At 34.6% G+C, this 16,369-nt stretch overlaps 1 long non-coding RNA gene across 3 annotated transcripts; it reads right to left on the bottom strand.

The window, feature by feature from the left end:
• Positions 1-7,330: 7,330 nt before the first annotated feature.
• Positions 7,331-14,482, bottom strand: LOC148613109 (uncharacterized). 3 transcript variants are annotated; one of them, XR_015924561.1, is made up of 4 exons: positions 14,431-14,479; positions 12,404-12,479; positions 10,964-11,173; positions 7,331-9,041 (listed from the first exon to the last, which is right to left on the bottom strand). It is a non-coding gene; the product is annotated as an uncharacterized LOC148613109 (long non-coding RNA). The 3 variants fall into 3 exon arrangements; XR_015924562.1 differs by lacking the exon at positions 12,404-12,479 and adding an exon at positions 13,873-13,947 and having other exon boundaries at positions 14,431-14,468; XR_015924560.1 differs by lacking the exon at positions 12,404-12,479 and having other exon boundaries at positions 14,431-14,482.
• Positions 14,483-16,369: the final 1,887 nt, after the last annotated feature.

The raw sequence follows: 16,369 nt of genomic DNA, 5'->3' as shown, positions 1-16,369 counted from the left end.
AGATCAAATGACTATTTTTTTCAGGTAATATCAGAATCAAATTTCAAAGAAAAAGTGCGACAATTAACATTGTGACATTTATCATAGAAGGGTACCCACGACTTTTGTTATTGAAAGTATTAGCAATAGTAGTGCTTTTAGAAAGTCAATTTCTAACATTGGGGGTACGTTACGTGAAGGGTTGGTAGTTTTTTTTACTGTTACGTAATTCCATTTATGGTAAGAGCAAAACAAGGCGCCTAGAAGACTGGTCCTGTGTATACTGATTGATTGTACGTCGCTAAGTATAGAGTGCCATCCGTCATGAATTACCTAACTGAGTACACATTGTAAACAACAACATTGGACAAAACAAAAAGACAGGGTCTATCAGGATGTCTCTCTACATTTGTCTATACAATAGAATGTGGCTGAAAGCTAAAATGAAATATCAGTAAGGTATTTAAAGCGGAACTTAAGGAAGTTCTCTCTCGGATATGCACTCCATTAACTGAAATAATGTGAGCATACATCTTTAGCACGGGGAAAAATTACCGTATCCACATCTAACATTTTTTATTGATAATAAACATGAATATACAAATAAAATTCACAAATTGGAATACAAAGGATAGAGAGTAAGTTTACATTATATCCGCCTCTTCAGTACTGATTTTGGAAGAGTAAACTACCGTTGGACTATATGTACAAGACTTGAATATATTTTGTATGCACTTTGATGTTTCAAGATAAATAATTTGATAAAAAAAAAAATTAAGACGGACAATGGTCTTATATTCATATGATTGGTATTTTTGTATTTATAAACATGATAAACCTATCCATTTCTGTTGAATGAAAATAAACTGATTATAAGCTTTATAATTAATATTCAAAACGAACGTTGGATGTTTGTAGGTTATTGAACTAATTCATTGGTACATTGTTTCTTCCATATCATATTTCTACCTGGTTTAAGGTTATTCCAGTTTCAAAGTATTATACATATCTTTCCCATTAATATTAATTATATTAGAATATTCAAAGTTGTTGAATGCAATTTAGTTCTTACGGTAAAGCAAATGTAGTCTTTTATTAGATGCAATTAATTTGGTTAACATCCTCCATCACAAAAACGTCACCAACAAAATTCCCCCATATTTCAAAGACAAATCCATACCAATTATTTCATATTCCTATACTTCACCCATTGCATCCAAAATTTTCAATTATAAAAGGCTATTGCAGTACCTCGAGATTGAGGACTTCAAGACTAACCATCTGACTGTTCTTGCAAAAACTCTCCATTCAAATATGTTCCATCTGGTCATGTCATTACGGGAGATTTAACCATTATCGAAAACGAATCTCTGCGTAATATCCTTTCTAAAGGTCCCAAGTACCGTGAAACACGCTCCATAAATTGGAATTATAATTTTAATGTTTTAATGAAGCCGTCGAGGACTATGCAAGAAAATGGGTAAAACGAGAACAAGAAGATAGAGTGGTTAAAGGCCGTGAGGTCTTTAATTTTGAAACGAATGAAAGTTTCAAGTAGGTCAATGAGTGCCAAAGCTACATCAGTTTTCAAGACCCCGATGTAGCAAAAAGTTGTCTACTATACATGACAAATATGTTATCGTACCAGCAGACAAAGCCCAAAACTACATTGTTTTGTCTGCAAACGTAGACGTAGAAAATAATAGCAGTGATAAGACCTATACTGCTTCCACACTCTCCAAAGAAGAGATTGTGGAAAACCATAAAATCTGTGCTATCCTCTTTTGGTCTCCCTACCAAGGACGATGATTGTAATTTACTATCTATGTACTGGATTCCTAAACTCCACAAGAATCCATACAATCTTTCATAGCTGGATCTGCAAAATGTACCACCAAACCTGTTTCAAAACGTTTAACTTCTATACTCACAACTGTCAAAGAGGGTCTGCAGTCCTACCGCAACACTTGTTACTCCCGTAGTGGTATTAATTCAATGCGGATCCTGAAAAATTCGAAAGATCTATTGGAGATAATCAGTTCAAGACTATTATCTGAATATAAAAGCATTAAAACCTATGAACACTGTATACTTCTATATTCCATATTCAGTTAAAATCCCGACTTAAAAACATTATACATCGTTGTTTTTCCAAAAAAAGATGGTACACCTAGATACAAATATATCGTTCATGGTAAGGATTCCTCATACTTTGTAAGAAATAGTTCCAAATCATCTTTAAAATATACAGAGGAAGATGTTTACAAAATGCTGGAATTTTTAATCGACAACATATTTGTCCAGTGTGGTGGACGTGTTTTTCAACAAACGGTCGGCATTCCAATAGGAACAAATTGTGCTTCTTTACTTGCTGACCTATTCTTTCACTCTTATGAGGCTGATTTTATAGCTGATTTGATCTGAAAGAAAGAATATCGTTTGGCTAGATCCTTTAATCTCAGTTTCCGCTATATAGATGACGTATTATCTTTACACAATCCTAATTTCGGGGAATTGATACATTTCATCTACCCCAAAGAACTTCAGATAAAGGATACTACAGACACGGTAAGGTCAGGCTTATATCTTGACCTACACTTAAAAATCTATGGTAAAGAAAACTATTGACCAAACTTTACGACAAACGTGATAACTTTTCATTCAGAATTGTCTACTTTCCTTTCATCTGTGGCAACATCCCTTTAGCACCTGCGTATGGAGTGTTCATATCACAACTCATACGTTATGCCAGAGCTTGACGCAACTACGCAGACTTTTTGTATCGCACTATAACTCTAACAAATAGGCTTCTGGAACAGGGTTATGTTGCTACAAGATTGAAGACATTACTACAGAAGTTTTATGGTCGTCATCATGAACTCGTGGACCGTTATGGTGTATCCATCTGCCCCATGAAAACTGATTTATTCAACGAGTCCTTTCCTCGTTTTTCTACCCCGGAATTGACTTTTTATGAGCAACCCTTGCGGATGCTTCTAGAAAAGCAGAGGACGCTTACCCTACCGGTGCACCTGGTCCATGCTCCCAGACTTTGGTGGAGTCCGAGTTGCTCATTTGCTTTTGTTACTTTGTATGTATGATTTTAGTTACTTTATGTTCTTTGTTGTGTATGTCTGTTTTTCCGTGTCTGGTCTTTGTCCCTGGGTTGTATTTTTTTGATTACAGCTATAACCTTGGTTCCCTTGATTACTCTTTCGTATGCATTCCATTATTATTTACGTTTGAACTAAAATTAATCGTAATGTTCAGCTTTATTGTTGTGATAGCAATATGGCTTATTGGAGATAGTTCTGAGAGCATTGAAAGGGAAATCAAGAAACCGAGGGGCCATGAAGACGTAAATAGAAATAAAAGCAAGACCATTTTTTGGGTAGAATTTGTAAAAATAAAATTTTCAAGCAAAAAAAAATCCTATCTTTGGGAGGTGGTGGTCTTTACGTACGCCTCCTTCCACTTTGAATCCGCACGAAGCGACCTGAATTGGAACTTTAATAAAAGAGAACATACTCCAATGATAACGACTTAACAACAAAAATAGACACACACAACAAAAACATGGAATAACCAAAAGAACACTTTTAACAAAATAAATAAATCAGTAACCAGCACTAAATCCTGAGAATCACGTCCGGGGTAGACGAAAGAGGAAAGAAAAACTTTGGCATGATGAATAAATAGGTTCTCATAGTGCAGATAAATACACCATAACAATCACCTCTATCTTATAGAGTCGGTCTTTTGATTTTAGAGATTAAAGAAAAAAAAATATGTTTTAAAATTTATTTTGCACTTCGCGCAATAAACAATATGCACATTGAAAATTCATGTTATTTTTCAATAAACAAAATTTTTATTACTGTCAATTCTTAAAGGTTAATTGTTATACGTCTGGTCTTATGATTTAATTTAATTTGTAAAATTTATAATTCTTTGTTTTGCCTTCTTTCAGGCTTATAAAACCTTTTTCAATTAGTTATTATTCATTGCAATCTCATAAAAATGGCGCGAATGAACTGCAGTATTTGTTATTGATACATAAGACATCTGATCTGATGTATCTAGGAAGGATCTAAATCGATGCTACCTCATGAGTAATCATTGCAATTGAGACCGTCACCAGTAAAAGTTCCTAATAATGGTAATTTCTTTCGCCAAACTTTACCAATGCCCCTAAATTTGTAACGTTTGTGTTGACATGTTTCTTTTACATTTGTACGTGTTTTCCTTGGGATATTGGAGGCTATTTGATGTATGTCTTATCTATCTTGTCTCTAATCGTAGTTAGATACAAATGTAACAGTCAGAATGGAAATTAACATCAGAACAACAAGTTCATTTCCAATTTTCCAGATAAAGACATCATTTGTCATACAACAACGTAATAAGGAGAAGATTTTAAAGTTTTTTTTCCAAATGCTGCTGATGAGAGGTTACTCTTTAAAACACATGTACAGCATTTAAAATTTGCAATATATATGATGGGTATTTTTGTATTTACACCAAATAATTCTAATAAGAACTCTAGTTGAACTAAAGTTGGTCATAATACTATAATGTATATTTAAGAGTAATCAAGGGAACCAAGGTTATAGCTGTAATCAAAAGAATGCAATCCAGGGACAAAGACCAGACATGGAAAACAGACATACACAACAAAGAACATAACGTAATTAAAATCATACATACAAAACAAAAGCAAATGAGCAACTCGGACTCCACTAAAAACTGGGAGCATGGACCAGGTGCACCGTAGGGTAAGCGTCCTCTGCTTTTCTAGAAACACCCGCTGAGTTGCTCTTAAAAAGTCAATTGCGGGGTAGACAAACGAGGAAAGGAAAACTATGACCCGTTGAAATGGTTTTAGTTTTTTTACAAATTATACGAAGTAAGCCACTAATGGGGCAGTTCGCGCTTCAAATTATATTATTTGATGATAAAGCAATATTTAGGAAAAAACCCATTGTCAAATATACGACGAAAAAATGATTAAGTAATTGCAAAAGAGTAAATGAAAGAAGGATATGTCGATTTGTGAATAACTAATTTATTATTATATTTGTATACTTGTTTGTTAGAGAGAATATGCAGATAATCAGTATGATAGAGTCTGACAACAAATTTGGAACTTTTGAAAAGACACTTTTCCAACAAGTCATCGACATTCGAATGTGCATTAATTGTGCACTTCTCCCAGCTGATCTTTTTTTTTTATAAACATGAATCGGAATTTCTCCAAAATCTTTTGAAATACGGGTAGTTTTCAGAAGCTAGATCCTTTTGCGTCGCATATCTATATATTGCCGATGCTCTCTCCAGTAATGACCCAAATTTGGAAAGTTGCGTCCGTTTATTTTATTACTAGAACTTGAAATGAAAGGGACACAGCTTCTCTGCGTCATGCTTAGAGCTTCTCCTCAAATTGACGACAGTTGTTATCTCAGTTCAAAATATATGACCAGCGAGACTATTTTGAGTTTAAAATCATAATTTAAATGTCTTATGTAGTCATATACAAGCTTCCCCCGCAAATGATGTTTATATTTCTTAGTTTTTAAGGAATGCTAGAGTTAGTAGCCATTATTCAATGCGTTATGTCTACCTTAAAGACAGGGTTTAGGACCAAGATTATAAGAATACGTCTTATACTCAGCCTAATAAAGTTTATTTCCGATATCCTGATCTCATTGAGAAATGTTTTATCCGACAAACAGATAATAGATTATGGATTTTAATTACATCAACAGATTCATTTGCCGTGTTTGGTGCTTGTATCATATCGTTGTCATCTTTAACTTGACTCGTCTTCCAAACAAAGATCAAGACTTATCTTGAAGTTATTGTCTTCTTCTTTAGGCTACAGACCACCAATTCAACCAACGAGCATTTGGAACGTACGCAAAAATAGTCCTACGCAGAAATTACCCTTGTTCCTCATAGTGCTGTGAAAAAAGTTCTCATCTTATTTAAAAAAAATAAACAGTTTCTGAAAGGAAAAACATTTCGGTACAATTTATAGGAGCATTTTGCTTCTTGTGATGTGAAGCCTAATCTCAATAATGATTTCTATATATACCCCTATCTTGTGAAAACACTGGGATTTCCCATGCTATTTATAGACCCTTCATTTCCGGTGACCAGTACTGCACTGCAAGTCTGCTAATCCCACATGCCATTCTGAGGATTGTGAGCTGACATATGTAGAATTATGCTGATATATAGTCCTCTGCAGGTTAAAGTTAAGGTAAAGTCCAGAGAAGCCATTGAATATTAGCATAGAAGCCTATGGGAAGTGAAATTAGTGGTTTCTCGCCTTAAACTTGTATGAGTATTGTATTTATTTCCATTTACCTTCACTTATTTCAAGTTTATATGTATTGTTTTGTCTACTGATTAATTTTAGCAGTTTTATGCATTTTTATTGGGAAAAAAATCTTGGGTTTTCTGGGGTGGTACCTGAATGCTTTGTCAAAAATTGTCCTTATACAATAGGCGTTTATGGTTTGAATATCTTAGTAATAACGTAGGTAGCGATAATCTCCTGCAAAACTAATGCAATGAAACCAGGCGTTTTTCGCCAACTCTGCCAAAGAGCAAAGGGCAAAGTTTACATATTTAAGCAATATTTTGCATTATTTCATATCAGTAAAAAAATCAGTAATTTCAATTGAATAAACTCTTTACACGCGTTATTAATTAACCTGCAGTATATAGTTTTACCAGTCAATATCATAATGTGATCATGCCCGCAGGCATTATCACATCGTGGAAATGCCCGGTTACGAATTTAGAGTTACATCCCTTTATTAAAACGCATTCGTGATTAAGCAGTTGTCAAAATAAATATGCAGAAACACGATTTGCATTGCTTTCTGGAAAAAAAAGTTTTTGATAAACTGGTCAATATCGTGATATTTAACTGCATTAACTGTGACAGCGATGAATGTTACCTGCGGCCCGGTCATTATCGCGGTCTTAGTCATTACCGCTGTCCTGTGGGTAGTCTAAATATCACGATATTGATCAGTTTATCGACAGCTATTATATATAAGTAAGGTTTCCATTTTTATGTGATGAAGCGAACATATAAAAGGTTTTGTTGTTAAAGTAAAACACATTTCACTAAATATAATGAAAAGTCCTGACTGACTTAATTTCATTTTAAGACCGAATTTTATAACCGAACATACCATTGAACATGTGTTCAGGGTGAAATTACCAAAAGTTAATTAGTCTTTAATTCCACTACTGATCAATTTGTATGCTATGGTGACACATATCAACCCATCGGTTAAGTTTTAAAGTATATGTAAAGAAAATCGAGTTAAAAATTAAAAAAAACCACTTTATTACCCCTGATTCATTTCCTGCTTCTGAAGTTACAACAAGGCCTTTTTCTCCCCCTAAAACGTCATTTCATGTTTTATTTTACAATTCGCAGTTTAAATTGTACTAATGATATGCGCGACTAGTAAGCATTGAGCTAAAATTGGTTGTTTTATTCAAATTAGTGTTGTTTTGTTTTAAAAAATCAAAGAAAAGAATGCATTTAAAAAAACATTGTTGTACTTTTTTCAGAGTTGCTGTTAAACAAAATGACCGACAATACAACAAGTATGTGTATGAATGGTTCGACAGCTAACACCACAGCTTCAGCGGCAATTATTTTACTACCGCTGTCTATAACGACATTTACTTTGAATATGGTAACATTTATTATTCTCCAGCGTTCAAAGAAATTGCGAGAAACAACTTCATCCGTTTGCTGCTGTGGCTTAGTACCAGTAATATGGTATTAAGCTTTACCAGTTGTATCACAATTGGAAATACTTTTCTACAGCTGCAATGTATAAATATACAGTCCTTATGCTTTGTGACCTGCATGGTTACATCAATAGCTCTCTCCTGTTCACTGATACAAGTGCTGTTTATTTGTATTGAAAGACTTTTTGCTACGGTATCGCTCATTAAAGGCAGCACATGGTCAAGCTGGTATAACGCTGTATTTGTAACCGTTCTGGTTTGTGATGCAACATATGTTTCGGCGGTTTATTTTGCATTCGGTGACAAAAAGTCTTCATCTTGTAAATTGATCGATATATTTGGCGAAAAGTATTGGTATTATAAGTTGTTTCTCCCTTTATTGAATTTAACTATTTTGGTTATGATCTCCATAGTTTACGGGGTTGTATTCTACCGGCTTAATAAAAGAATGCTATCAATAGCTCCGTTCACGGGACCATCAACAAATTCTGCAAGTAATTCGACAAACATAACGCATATCAATTCACCCCTTACCCAGAATACGGTGAAAAGCCCAAGGTATTTTCCGTCTACGAATGTAAACATTGAAATAGATCACGTAGACAGGACAGCAATGTTTAAAGCTAATACACATCAAGATACTTTAGCTACAGCTGGCATAAACGGTCGGCTTCATGGTGTTGAAAGCAGAATAAAACGTTTCCGTCGTTCGCTGTCTACTCTAATTATCGTAATTATCACTATGTATGTATGTATTCTCCCTAGTGTTGTTACAAATATTGCTTCAGCATTAACGACGGGACAGATTCCAGACAATATTCTAGAATTTACCAGCATCTGTATCTTATTGAATCCTTTGGTTGATCCGATCGTTTATGTTTTACGTATCAAGGATTTCCGGTCAAAATTGAGGTGCAGAAATGTCAACCACTAGGCAGCAATTTCATTTCACAGAACAAAAGAAACAGCTATGATGAAACGCAACAAATGCACCAGCGTTTGATCTAGATGAAGAAATAAAAAATAGTTCTAGTCCATTAAAAATATGTGTCGCCGTTTGAAAGAGTGCTCTAAGACACATATTTAATTCATGTTAAGTCAAACATGAACAAAACTATGCCGAGATTATTTAGTCCACAGGTCTTACTCGACACAAAACATGTCTTTGATTTTCCCCAATTTGCAACCTGCACTTGGAAATCCATACCGTCCCTGATTGAGGATGTAAGATCACTTAGACAGTCGTTGGTTACCTTTCGTTTTAATCAAAAAACGTATCCCTGCAAATTGTCACATAAAAAATGCTATTTTTTTCTTCGGAGTAATGTAAACATTTGGCTAACTCAGTTTGAACCCATCTTTTACAAAATAAACAAAAATAATGGTATTGGTAAGCAGTTATCCTAACATTATGTCCTCTTCCTAAACAATAGGATGGTTACATACAGTGTGTATTGACGACAAAATGTTCATCAATGAAATTTTATGATTAAAAAGTGTGAAAAGAAAAAGGCTGAAAACAAACCCGAAATATCCCCAAAAAGTTTCATTATATCAGCAATAAAAATGCATTTTATAATTAGAAAAGTAGAATCCTCAGTTTATCTTAAATTTACATTTCAGTGGGAAATTTACAAGACTTTAATCGTGGCCAAAACGAATATGCAAAAAGAACAAATTCCTTTAAATATATTTTGAGTGACCAAATGATGTGTCTTGTCGTTTGCCCATTTATTGGGACAACCACTAATGAGGAAATTCTGTAGAAATTTCCTTGTGTGCAGTATGTATTTCCTTTTAGAGATACTATAACAAAAAATGTATTGAAATTTACACTCTCTTAGTCTTTTCAAATTCTGATTTAAATCAAAGTGCTGAGGCACTGAGTCAAGGAAAACCTAAAAGTAATCAAAAATATTCATATAACCAAATCATAAGCTAAATAACCGATCAAAACAGTCCTTTTAAAGAATAACCATTTGTTTTAACGTAGTATATATTTATACAGTCCGTTTATTAATATATATTTTTGGATCTTCTTTTGTATTATTGCTTTTAATATTCCTGGCCGTACACGTATGTTGATGTCCTCAAATTTCCTAATACTTAAATCGGCATTTCTTACAAAATATGAATTCCACTGAGAACCACTGACTATCAATATTCTACGAATTTTCAAAGAATGGACCCACACCTTGAAATTTCGGTTTGGATATGCATGAAGTAGAAATGAATCCTGCAGACTGAAGGAAATTGAACAAAGGCCCAGTCTCAAGGGAGAAATGAGAAAAAAACTTTTCCTTGCTTGTGCTCACTTTGATGTAGAATTTTTTGGTAAAAAATTAAAACTAAGATTTGTCCTTTTCATTGTTGTCTAGATTATGCTATGGCATGTACAATAAGTCCATGGTATGTGGTGAACACAGGGAATCTGATGTCTTAAGCACACATGCACTTTGAGTATAAATCCATATTTTTTTCTCTCCAAAACAAAAAAGTTACTAGTGAACCCATACCCCTTGAGTACCACTTTTGTGTGATGAATCACTATTTGCTGATTGCTTTATATCTGTCTGCTTTCAATAATGTATGTGCATTTCTTTCACTTTTTTCTGCATGATTGTTTCACAAATATGTATAAGATTACAATTCAAGTAACTCTTATGTTTTGCAAAGTAAGTGTAGAACAGGTTACTTTTCACCTGTCATTGTTAAAACAACATCATAACCAGATAGATCATAAAAAGTGGTTTGAAGTAATGAGTTTAAAAGTTATTTCATTTACAAGAAAAAACCTTCTAAATATAGAAAATGGAATGCTTGCTAAGAATATTGCTTAAAGTGTGTATGCTTTTAGCTACCTGCTGATTTATAATGATGTTTGGACCCTCATTTCAAAATCTCTGGATCAATCCCTGAATGTTGATTTATCTATGAGCAACTTTCATGAATGAAATATTAGATACTATGCTGTATATGCCAGTAATCTTGTTAGAGTACATGCACATGTATTTTTGTAGTTTTCGGTGTAAATTCTTGTTCACAGACATACAAATGTAAACTGCAACTATTGCGAAGAAATATGACAACACTGTTCTACACTAGCAATAAAAACATTATATCTATCACTAGTTTTGAAAATTTTAAATAACTGTGTACATACAAAGTATATGAATAAATAATGTATACCTTCAATACTTACCTAGTACATTGTACATGTAAGAATGTCCATGAAAATCAGCTCTTAGAAAAGGTCTACTTTTGGTAGCCTTGATATCCAACACATTTTCAATGCACTTTCATGACCACAGAATTTCTACATAACTGTGTCTTTCTTGTGTCATGAAAATCTTGTTTCTCACTTTATGATCTGCATTCTAAATAAATGTATCTGGTATATCTTGACAATGTACTAAAAAAGAACCATATTGATAATCAGTTGTGACTTACATGGATATAATACACATGTACATTGTATTACTATTTCTTTAAATTTCATACTGAACTGTGCATGCCAAAATCTGTATCACATGCAGTATCTACAGGAGACTACTATATCAACACAAGGGCCACTGGCCCGCGGGGTGATATAGGTCGAGGGTTGATTATGCATATCAAACAGATTTTTGCATGTCATGTTCATTCTTTCTTATATTTTATCTATACAAAATGTACTTCAAATGAGTTCTGTGCAAGGTGTGATATATGATATGCAATATATATGTCTAGAGATGGGATATAGGGTATGCCATATAGGTCTATAGGTGTGATTTAGAGAATGCGATATAGGTCTAGGCATGTGATATAAGGTATGCAATATAGGTCTGTGGGTGATATATATAATATGTTAATAAATTTGTAATTTCATATTGGCCCTGTTATAGGTTTTAGGTCTGTCATATTGGTCGAGACGGTCGTATTGGTCCCGAAGCATCATCGAGGGCCAATACAGCTGTCGAGGCCAATATGATCGACCGAAACATACAAATAGGAATATAGGAACATACAAATATTGATATAACACTGGGTTACCCATGATCCTCTATGGGAACATACAAATATAGATATAACACTGGGTTACCCATGGTCCCCTATGGGATCATACAAATATAGATATAACATAGGGTGACCATTGGTCCCCTTTTGGAACATTCATATAGATATACCATTGAGTTACCCATGGTCCCCTAAAGGAACCTTCATATATAGATATAACATTGGGTTGCCCATGGACACCTATAGGAACCTACAAATATTGATATAACATTGCGTTACCCATGGTCCCCTATGGGAACATACATATTTAAATATAACATTGGGTGGCCATTGGTCCCCAATAGGAACACAGATATATAGATATAACATTGGGTTACGCATGATCTCCTGTAGGAACATACATATACAGATCTAACATTGGTGACCATTGGTCCCCTATAGGAACATACATATAGATATACCATTAGGTTACCAATGGTCCCTATAGGAACATACATATAGATATGCCATTAGGTTACCCATGATCCCATATAGGAACATACATATAAATATACCATTAGGTTACCCATGGTCCCATATAGGAACATACATATAGATATACCATTAGGTTACCCATGGTCCCATATAGAAACATACATATAGATACCTCCCTAAACTATCTAGATACTTCGCACTACTATCTGGATACATCTGACTACTATCTGGCTGCTTTTCACAAGTATCTAGAAACACAAAAAAATCTTACAAGTATCTAGATACTTCACAAAAGCATCTAGATGCTTTCAAAACTATCTAAATACTTCTCACAACTATCTAAATATTTCTCATACATATATAAAAAAAATCTTATCCGACATCAAGTCCTAACCCACCCCCCACCCCCGCACCCTAATAATAAAAAATGGTCGGTGCCTTAGAAGTCCGCCATTTTCAATATGCGAAAATATTATAGAGTATCAGACATGGTCCCCAATTAAGGTTTGCGGTCGTATTTTATTGGACTTAGCGTACATGTAAGCTCTACAATGACATTGTTTTACCACGATTCCACTACGATCTTTACAGATAATGACGGTCTTGGAGAGAGTTGTGAATTCGGGGGTTGGTGTTACTGGCTTGTTATTTTGCATCAGTCGCTCGTATGTCAAGTCCGTTAGTGTTCCGAAGTGAAAAACTTTGGTACAGGAAACAAATAAGTATGTCCTCATGGCAGATATGATAATGCTATATGATCCTACATTTATCAATAAGTTCGTGATGGACATCATGGCATATTAGATTAACGACAGCATAACCAAGTAACATCAGCTTATTTTTCAGAATAAGGAAACAGTGCATTTTATTGGCGGAGACGTCAATATTATTCCAATTTTTTATCCGTTTTGCGTAATTTTATTAAATTCTAGCAGTGCCTAGATAGTTGTATGAAGTATCTAGATACATGTGGATAAGGCAAGCATCTAAGTACTTGTGAGAAATATCTAGGTGCTTGTAAGAAGTTTCAAGATAGTTTTGAGAAGCATATAGAAGCCTAAAAAAGTATCTAGATAGTTGTACGGAGCACCTAGATGCATGTGAGAAGTACCTAGTAAGATAGTTGTGATAAATATCTAGATAGTTGTGAGAAGCATCTAGAGTCTTGTGAGAAGTATCTAGGTAGTTGTGGGTAGCATCTAGATGCTTCTGAGAAGTATCTAAGTAGTTGTAAGGAGCAACTGGATGCTTCTGCAAAGTTTCCAGATGTCTGTGAGAAGTATCTACATAGTTTAGAGAAGTATCTAGATGCTTGTGTGAAGTATTTTCCGAACGACCAAATATGTCAAGAACTGATGGAGAACAGATAGCCGAAAGGACCTCACCTTACCAATAGAGCGAAAATGATCTACACACAGTTTTGTGTATAAGGGAGTTACTCCTTTTAATAATTCATTATTTATGATATATTTATTTAAAATTACATTATTTGTTTCAAAGTGTTTATCTAGATGTAATTAGTACAATCTCAGTGATATTAATTAAATTATAATGCCTTTTGCACAGGACTTATAAAGACACTTTCATTTTTTCGACCGGATTTTTCTAATGTTTGATTTCGCATCAAATGTGAAAATGTACCTTTTTGGACCACTTTACAGAAGTCTTACCCCTACCAATGCTTGTCAGTATATAACTGTTTAGGCAAAAGACCACCTGAAATATTGCACAAAGCATTTCTAAACAGAATATAGACAAATCAGGGTACAACACTCCTAAACTAATGTAAAAATCAATAGCAGATAACTTGATTATAAAAAACAGAGCATTGCATCCCTCATTTGAGGTAGACATTCAGAATGGCAAACCCTTGACATGTTGACAAATCTGAATCTGAATACCCTACAAAATAGAACTGTAACTTTATACACAACATAAAATCATAACGTGAATCAATAACATGATTCCTGTGATGAAAAATGTCATTGTGTGTGTAACCCCTCCCCCTTTTGTACGCAGCTGTTTTTAGAGCGTAAGCAGACGCAATAATCCTAAATTTATCCTGTACGCAGGATTCACTGTGTAAAGTTTTAAAATTTTAGGCTGGAGACGCTTTCATTTTTTTCAGCGTACGCTAAAATCAAGGGTCGGGGTACATCTCCATCATTTATATAAGTAAATAAGCATGTTAAAACATACCTGCTTAACTTAGTCACACATTCTTGTTAATAACCAGGCATAGGTATTGATTATCTGGATAAGATAAAAACAATGGAATAAGAAAAATTTAAAGATAACAGAAACACACAAAACATAAAAACAAAATTTGGACCCCATACGCTACAAGACAATCCCATTCCTCCAAAAAATTGTAATTCAGACTGATACAGCCAATAACAATCCAACCCGTGTCTAGAAAACATGACTTGTAAAGACATAAGAATGTATTTTTATTTAAGGATCTTGATTAGAATAACTTTCCGTTTACATAGAGTATATTCTCATGACTTCTTTGCATAGCATTAGCATGAATCCAATACCTTCTTTTCTATAATAATTAAATTATCAGGATTAATACATGTATACACATCTGAAATGAATTCTGGTAGTTTACTCTATCATTTTAAAATTATAGTGCATGCATAGCATAGCTTAACAGTAAGAGTAAATAGACAGTGAATTAGAAACAAACTTATAAATCAAAAAAAGGCACAATTTTTCATTCCTTGTGGTTATCAAAAAATAAAAGCAATATCTGATCATTTAGTTCTTCCCCGGTCTTTCAAGTGAAGATGTCTAGACACTGGAATATGGTTCGCATTGTCCAGAACTTCCGAATTACCCCCTTTCTGGTTTGTTCTGACAGATTCAACAAAAGTTGTAAAATGTAGAAAAGGGGCTTAAAGGTAACACTATATTATGTAAGTATATTATATCCACAAGTATCCTTTAGGGGAATATGGGCAGCCCAATGTTATAGCTATACGTTAGTTCGAATAGGAGATCTTGGGTAACCCTATTACTTACTTTTACTTTCGCCTGTTACACTCCCTGACATGTTCACGTTTCCTATTTTAGCGTCCGTGCATCGTTTATCGTGCGTTTACACATCGTTTTGCATTCGTTTAAACGCACGATAAACACACGATAGACGCGTTCGTTTATTTTTGTACTGATTATTTCATTGATTTAACTGTTATTTTTATATTTTTTTTGCTTTATTAATTTATATAATTTCATTATATGTCAACATAATTATTTCTGTCTTCATTATATGTCAACATTATTATTTTTCGTCGTACGTCTATCGTGTGTTTAAACGCACGATATAAGCGTTCGTCTATCGTGCGTTTAAACGCACGCTGGGAGCGTTCGTTTATCGCTGTTTGGTGAGCGTTTAGCGTGTGTTTGGGTATCGTGCATGCGGCAAACCTAAACGTCTCAAGGAGTGTATCCGTACGGGGACATAGGCCACCAACAAGTCTTCTCCAGCCACCTCTGTCCGGGGCTGCTCTTTCTATCTCTGTCCGGGGCTGCTCTTTCTATTTCTGTCCAGTTCTTCCCCATCTCTTTCATATCTGCTTCCCTTTTCTAGGTGTTTCTGAGTCTACCCCTTTTTCGTTTTCCTTGGGAATTCCAGGTCAGGGCTTGCCTTATTATACTGGTTGGTGGTTTCCGCAGTGTGTGACCTATCCATCTCCAGCGTCTCTGCATAAGTTCTTGGTCTACATGTGGCTGATTTGTCGCCTCCCACGGGTCTGAGTAGCTGAGTTTCTGGCCAGTGTATATGGAGGATACGTCTTAGACAGGTGTTAATAAATGTCTGTATCTTCGCCAATGTTCTTACTGTTAATCGCCATGTTTCTGTCCCATACAACAAAACCGCCTTGAAATTGCTGTTGAAGAGCTTGATCTTTGTCCTCTGCCTGATATCTTTTGTCTTCCAGATGTTTCGTAGTTGGATAAGGGCTGCCCTTGCTTTGCCTATTCTTACTTTTACATCCGCATCTGTACCATCATTGTCATCGACTATGCTACTAAGGTAGGTAAAGGACTTTACATCTTCTATTGGCTCTCCGTTTTTTATGGCGTCTTCATTTATCATGTTTGTTCGGAGGAGCTTGGTTTTCTTTCTGTT

This window comes from Perna viridis, chromosome 7, assembly GCF_037379345.1.
Source record: "Perna viridis isolate PV_CMFRI_1.1 ecotype Kerala chromosome 7, ASM3737934v1, whole genome shotgun sequence".
Classification (NCBI taxonomy): domain Eukaryota; kingdom Metazoa; phylum Mollusca; class Bivalvia; order Mytilida; family Mytilidae; genus Perna; species Perna viridis.
The sequence above is the reverse complement of the archived record's forward strand: the minus strand, read 5'-3'. Positions and strand labels throughout refer to the sequence as shown.